We start from the raw sequence: 7760 nt of genomic DNA, 5'->3' as shown, positions 1-7760 counted from the left end.
CAAAACTCTCAATTACCATAGATGGAGAAAACAAGATATTCCATGGCAAAACCAAATTTACACAATATATTTCCACAAATCCAGCCCTACAAAGGATCAAAGATGGAAAACACCAACACAAGGAGGGAAACTATACCCTAGAAAAAGCAAGAAAGTAATCTTTCAACAAACCCAAAGATGATAGCCACACAAATATAATTCCACATCTAACAACAAAAATAACTTGAAGTAGCAATTGCTTTTCCTTAATATCTCTTATCAGTGGACTCAATTCCCCAAGAAAAAGACATAGACTAATAGACTGGATATGTAAACAGGGCCCAGCATTTTGCTGCATACAGGAAATGTACCTCAGTGACAAAGACAGACCCTACCTCAGAGTAAAAGGTTGGAAAGCAATTTTCCAAGCAAATAAATGGTCCCAAGAAACAAGCTGGAGTAACCATTCTAATATTGAATAAAATCAACTTTCAATAAAAAGTTATCTAACAAGATAAAGAAGGACACTTAATACTGGTCAAAGGAAAAGTCTACCAAGATGAACTCTCAATTCTGAACATCTATGTTCCAAATGCAAAGGCAACCACATTCATAAAAGAAACTTTGCTAAAGCTCGAAGCACACATTGCACCTCACACAATAATAGTGGGAGACTTCAACACCCCACTCTCAGCAATGGATAGACCATGGAAATGAAAACTAAACAGAGACACAGTGAAACTAACAGAAGTAATCAACCAAATGGATCTAACAGATATTTATAGAGCATTTCATAGTAAAGCAAAAGAATATACCTTCTTTTAAATACCACATGGTACCTTCTCCAAAATTGACCATAAAATCGGTCACAAAACAGGCCTCAAACAGATACAAGAAGATTAAAATAATTCCATGCACCCTATTAGATCACTAAGGTTGGGCCTACAACAAAAACAACTGTGCTTTAAATCAATATTTTCTTAATGTTTAACTTCAAAGAGCTTTTGTTATTTTGAAATTTTCAAAATATACTTACTGATAAAATAATTTCTCTCCAAGAAACTCTGACAATCCTTTTAAAATAAACTTATAGTTAGACAATGTGCACAGGTATATAATGCATTTTAAGTACTCCCTCCCTATGTCAGGTTATATCATAAAAAGGGCTTTTGAATACATTTCTTAATAATTTCTTTTTAATGTTTTATGCTTTTACTATGCTTAAGTTCCAAAGAATATTTTATATGTTTTGAATCAATTAAGTATTCAACATTAGATATAGGGATCCTCAGTTATGGATAGTATTACATATTTATTAATGATATTTTTAGGATATGAAAGGATATGAATATAAAAGTTGAGCAAATTTTTATGTATTATTTGATTCTCAAAATACTCAATATTATTAATATGTTTAATATATAAAATACATTTAAATAATAAAAAATTTAAGGAAAGAAAAACAAGAAAGAAATGTTGTTATATTCATTCATGGAAAATGACAATCATTAATTTGAATTAGAATGCATTTCACTAGTACATTCTCAGACTCTCAAATGCATATGATATTTATGTTTACAGACAGGAAGACTTAAGATTTTGAAGATGGCAATGCTATCCAAAATGATGTGCAGATTGAATAGCCAAAAAAGAAATCAAGAAAGCTTTATATTATAAATAAAAACAAGTCTTTTGATAAGTTCACATGAAATTTCAAGAAGTCATTAACAAGTTAAACAATCTTTTAATGGAACAGACATAAAAGACACGTTCCTATCTTATAAGCTTTCTATATAACTACAGTAACTTGAATAAGTGCATAAGAATGTGCATACTAATGAAAATGTAAAACACTAAGCAATGTTCCATGGTTATATAATGATTATTCTAACTATATAGAAATTCACTTAAATGTAGAGTTTTGGACTAGACATGCAACTGTCTCAATTACTATGTTAATCTAATTCTTTGGTGACTTTTTTCTGAGTACATTATAAGAAGACAATAAAAATTACACTGATTAAAGCATTTAAAAAGCAACAGAAGGAGACACACAGAACAATGGAACTTAAATGGAACCAATGAACCATCATGTCTAATCCAGTTGGGTTTTCAGCAATGGCAGAAAATAAAATTAATAGGAAAATATAGGTCTTTTCAATAAATGATAGTAGCAATACTAGATATACATGTGTTAAACAGAAATTAGACATTGTACATATACAAAACTTAACTCAACATGAATAAGAAATCTAAACATAAGCAATAAAACTGTAAAGCCCCTTAGGATAAAACATTGAAGAAAATCTACATATTGGATTAGGTAACCATTTCCTGACACTGAAAACACAAACAAAACCAGAAAATGTACAAATTAAAAATGTTGTCCATCCAACCATTCTTATCTACAGTAAAATCTCCTAAATGGCAGTAAACTTTGTAACTGATGTCTTTGATAAGAATTAATATTTAGAATAAATAGAATTCTTAAAATCAATAATAAAAACATTGTTTCAAAAATAGTCAAAGACTTAGGTATATTTGAAATAAGATAATGAAAACAACCCAAAGTACATAACTGCACTCTTATGAAGTATTAAATTAAATAGTGGGCTTTATGTAAAATATTTAGTGATATATATATATATATGGGACTTGTTAAGTCCTCTAAAAGATAAGTAACTTATAGAGGAATGTAGTTTATTAATGTTAGAAACAATTTATTCATTAATTACACAGCAAATGGATGTTGTATTAGCATGAAAATTTTGATGAAAGATCATATAAACAAGTATCTGAAAAATTTTGCTATAAAGAACAAATAAATACACTAGATTTGTAGACCATAAAGTCTCTGTTGCAGCTACTTGGCTCTATGACTATAGCATAAAAACAGCCATTAATAAATAAAGTGTAATATATAAAATGTACTTCTGAGAATTCATACAGAGATATTGCCTTTCAGAAATGAAATATTTTGGGGTAAAGTCAAATATAATTTTTTTCATTATAAGTGCTTTTCTTTAGAATAACAAACCTATCTCTCTTAAAACATATAGTTAACTTTGAATCCAGAATGCACTCACAATTTATTCCTTTTAAATACATGAAGTGATACTAATGCTTATAGGGCAAAAGAGAATATCAACATGTACATCTAGATCATTTGGTTACAATTGAGTGAGATTTTCCAAGACCTTCATTCCCATTAATAATTACTTTCATCTTACTGTACATCTACCATAGAAATTAATACCTCTAAAATGCATTACATTGTTCTGAATTCAGAATTCTTTATTAAGTATTCATTTTTCTTACTATAGTACAATGGCTAAAATATAGTAAACTTAATATGATTTACTTATTTCTCTTTTATCAGCTCATTCATATTTAATAGGAACATAAAGCAAACATGAAAATCTGAATTTCCCCATAAAGGCAGCTTGCCTTGGCCTATATTTACTACAACTACTAAAATATTTTTTGTTGTTGTTGGTGGTGGTTTTTTGTTCTTTTGTTTTCTTGGTTTTTGTTTTGGTTTTTCGAGACAGGGTTTCTCTGTGTAGCCCTGGATATCCTGGAACTCACTCTGTAGACCAGGCTGGCCTCAAACTCAGAAATCCACCTGCCTCTGCCTCCCAAGTACTGGGATTAAAGGCGTGTACCACCACTGCCCAGCCACAACTACTAAAATGTATGTCACCACCAAAAAAAAAAGTCTTTTTACAAAAACTCTCAAGAATCACACCCAGAATTTCCCCCTGAAAACCACATGTGATATATTCTCCTTCATCCAGCATATCTTGTTCATACACTCTGAACAGTATTGTCAAGTACAAAATGTTTCATGGCCCTAACCCTATTGTATGTTTCGGGAATCCAGTACATCCCAAAGGCTACATCACCTGCCATTTTTCATCAGGGTACAACAGACAAGCTGTACAGCTTACATTGCCAAGAGACAATAGCTTCTTCCAAAACTGTGTGCATCTTTCCTCCTTAATCCCTTGGGATTTGTGAATGTATTCTAAAAAAATAATTCAATGACCATTATAATAAACCAAGGAGCTATAGAAAGTTTAGGTGTACTGATATTCTCCACTTGAAGCTGATCAGTACATAAAAACTAAACTTACAAAAGCAATTTAATTTGGGTGTTTTTTTACTTTATTTTAAATATATAAATTTAGGAACACACACACACACACACATATATATATTGGCAGGATTAATGTAGTAAAAATGTCCATTTTGCCAAAATCAATCTACAGATTCAATGCAATCCCCATCAAAATCCCAAATCAATTCTTCATAGAGTTAGAAAGAGCAATTTGCAAATTTGTTTGGAATAACAAAAATCCCAGGATAGAGAAAACTATTCTCAACAATAAAAGAACTTCTGGGGGACTTACCCTCCATAACCTCAAGTTGTATTAAAGAGCAATAGTGATTAAAACTGTATGGTATTCATACAGACAGGCAGGTAGATCAATGAAATAGAATTGAAGACCCAGAAATGAACCCACACACATATGGTCACTTGATCTTTGACAGAGGAACTAAAACCTTCCAGTGGAAAAAAGACAGCATTTTCAACAGATGGTGCTGGCTCAACTGGTGGTTAGCATGTAGAAGAATGAAACTTGATCCATTCTTATCTCCTTGTACTAAGCTCAAGTCCAAGTGAATCAAGGACCTCCACATAAAACCAGATACATTGAAACTAATAGAAAAGAAAGTGGGGAAGAACCTTGAGCACATGGGCATAGGGGAAAATTTCCTCAACAGAACACCAGTGGTTTATCCTATAAGATCAACAATAGACAAATGGGACCTCATAAACATACAAAGCTTCTGTAAGGCAAAAGACACTGTCAATAGGACAAAATGGCAACCAACAGATTGGGAAAAGATCTTTACCAATCCTACATCAAAGAGAGAGCTAATATCTAGTATATATAAAGAACTCAAGGAATTAGACTCCAGAGAATCAAATAACCCTATTAAAAAATGGAGTACCCGACTAATATAGAAGTATAGGCTCCCAGCTATCCATAGGACTGATTACAGGGTCCCCAATGAAGGAGCAAAAGGATCCAAGGAGCTGAAATGTTTGTAGCCCCTTAGGAGGAACAACAATATGAACTAACTAGTACCCTCAGAGCTCCCAGGGCCTAAACCATCAACCAAAGAGAACACATGGTGGGACTCATGGCTCCAACAGCATATGTATAGCAGAGGATGGCCAAGTTGGTCATCAATGGGAGGAGAGGCCCTTGGACCTGTGAAGGTTCTATATCCCAGTGTAGGGGAATGCCGGGCCAGTAAGCAGGAGAGGGTGGGGTGGTGAGCAGGGGGAGGCAGAAGGGAACAAGGATTTGTTTTTTTATTTTATTTTTTTTCTTTTATTATTTTTTTGAAGGGGAACCTAGGAAAGGAGAAATAAATAAAGAAAACATCTAATAGTAAATAAATAAATAAATAAATAAATAAATAAATAGGGTACAGAACTAAACAAAGAATTCTCAACTGAGGAATACTGAATGGCTGAGAAGCACCTAAAGAAATGTTCAACATCCTTAGTCACCAGGGAAATGCAAATCAAAACAACCCTGAGATTCGATCTCACACCAGTCAGAATGGCTACGATCAAAACCTCAGGTGACAGCAGATACTGGCAAACTGTGGAGAAAGAGGAAAACTCCTTCATTGCTGGTGGGATTGCAAGCTGTTACAACCACTCTGGAAACCAGTTTGGCGGTTCCTCAGAAAATTGGAAATATTTCTACTTCAGAATCCAGCTATATCACCCCGGGCATATACCCAAAAGATGCTCTAACATATAACAAGGTCACATGCTCCAGTATGCTCATAGCAGCCTTATTTATAATAGCCAGAAGCTGTAAACAACCCAGATCTCCCTCAAGAGAAGAATGGATACAGAAAATGTGGCACATTTACACAATGGAGTATTCCTCAGCTACTAAAAACAATGTCTTCAGGAAATTGGCAAATGGATATAACTTGAAAATATCATCCTGAGTGAAGTAACCCAGTCACAAACAAAACCAGCCATAGTATGTACTCAGTGATAAGCTCCAAATACCCATGATACAACTCACAGACCATATGAAACCCAAGAAGAAAGAAGACCACACCAAAGTGTGGATACTACAGTCCTACTCAGAAAGGGGAAGAAAATTATCTAGGGAAGTAGAGGGAGAGAGGGATCTGGGAGGGAGAGAAGAAAGGGAGGAAAAAGGAGAGCCAGTTAAGATATGGGAGATATGGGAAAGAAATACAGAGGGTCAGAATTTTAAAAGGAGGTACATAGCAGTGGGGTAGGAGTTTAGATACTAGAAAGTTCCAAATGCCAGGGACCTGAGAGGTTCCCAGGACCCAGCAGTGAGGACATTAGCCGAAATACCCAACAAAGGAGAAATAGACCTAGGCATGAACCCGTAGTTGAGGGATGAGACCACCCATCCACCTCAAAAATATTAATCCAGATTTCCTCCTGTCCAAAGGAAATTCAGAGACAAAATGTGGCGCAGAGGCTGAAGGAAAGGCAAACTAGAGACTGCTTTCTGACAGAAGCTTGGTATAGCTGACCCTTGAGAGGTCTTGTCAGAGCCTGACCAATACAAATGTGGATGCACACAGCCAAAAATTGAACTGAGCATGGTGACCCCAACAGAAGAGTTAGGGAAAGAACTGAAGTAGCTGAAACAGGAGTGGGTAGGTAGGTAGGAGAGCACCCTCAGAGAGGCATGGTGAAGGTGGGAAGAGATGGGGGTTTTGTGGAGGGGAAACTGGGAAGAGGGATAATATTTGAAATATAAATAAATAAACAATAAAAAATTAAAAAAGAATATTTCTAGTATATCACACACTGTACTTTTACAGGGCATTAAGCTTGTGGAGACTGTGTGTTCTCATGGTTCTATTTATACTAGTCTCTAGCTTGTCAACAATACTGCTTTAATTTGTACGTAAAAAGCTTTGAAATGATGCTTAAGTGGTTGATAAACCCTCAAAATTAGAACTTGAAAGCTTACAAAGAATGTGTCAGGTCTAGATGCAGATTAGTCTGTGGGTATGCAATGCATATGCAGTGAATTTCTTAAATTCTTAGTGCGTGTGTGTATTTTCTTTCACTTCTTTTAATGTATAATGTCCCCAAATATAATAATTCTGACCCCCTATTTAGGCAGCAAACAGCACTCAAAGGGAAGTATCTATGAGAAGACATTCTGAAACAGAGTTACTTGGGGGCAATAACTTCAGTGCTTAGGTAACTCCTGACAGCAAAATGGAACCCTGGAGATTATCCTGACCCTCAAATGCTAAAGAGGACAGAACACATGCAAAAACCTTTGGTTTCAGATCCTTGTTGCTTTATTTCTCTATCCATGTAGCCTTGTAAAATACACTTAAGCAGTCTGAATTTCAGGTTGCTCATATATATGACTAAGATAATATAGGATATTTGTAGGTAAGCACTGACTCAATTGGATCTGAACCAAAATAGTTTTTCTAATGTTTGAGGCACGATTTTTGGATACAGATTTCCTGCTATGGTCAAAGCTATTTGACTTGAGTTGTTGTCTTCTTTCTCAGCCCACAGAGAACAGGTTATATTCATTTAAGAAATGGTGTGTGTGTGTGTGTGTGTGTCTTAAGACGGTATATCCATGAAGTCACTCATTAACGATTTCAATGAACAATGGTTCTGCTTGGAGGGTGGTACAGACATTAGGTGAGGGTAAGAATCTGGTTCA

The sequence above is a fragment of the Mastomys coucha genome, chromosome X (assembly GCF_008632895.1).
Source record: "Mastomys coucha isolate ucsf_1 chromosome X, UCSF_Mcou_1, whole genome shotgun sequence".
Taxonomy (NCBI): Eukaryota; Metazoa; Chordata; class Mammalia; order Rodentia; family Muridae; genus Mastomys; species Mastomys coucha.
The sequence above is the reverse complement of the archived record's forward strand: the minus strand, read 5'-3'. Positions refer to the sequence as shown.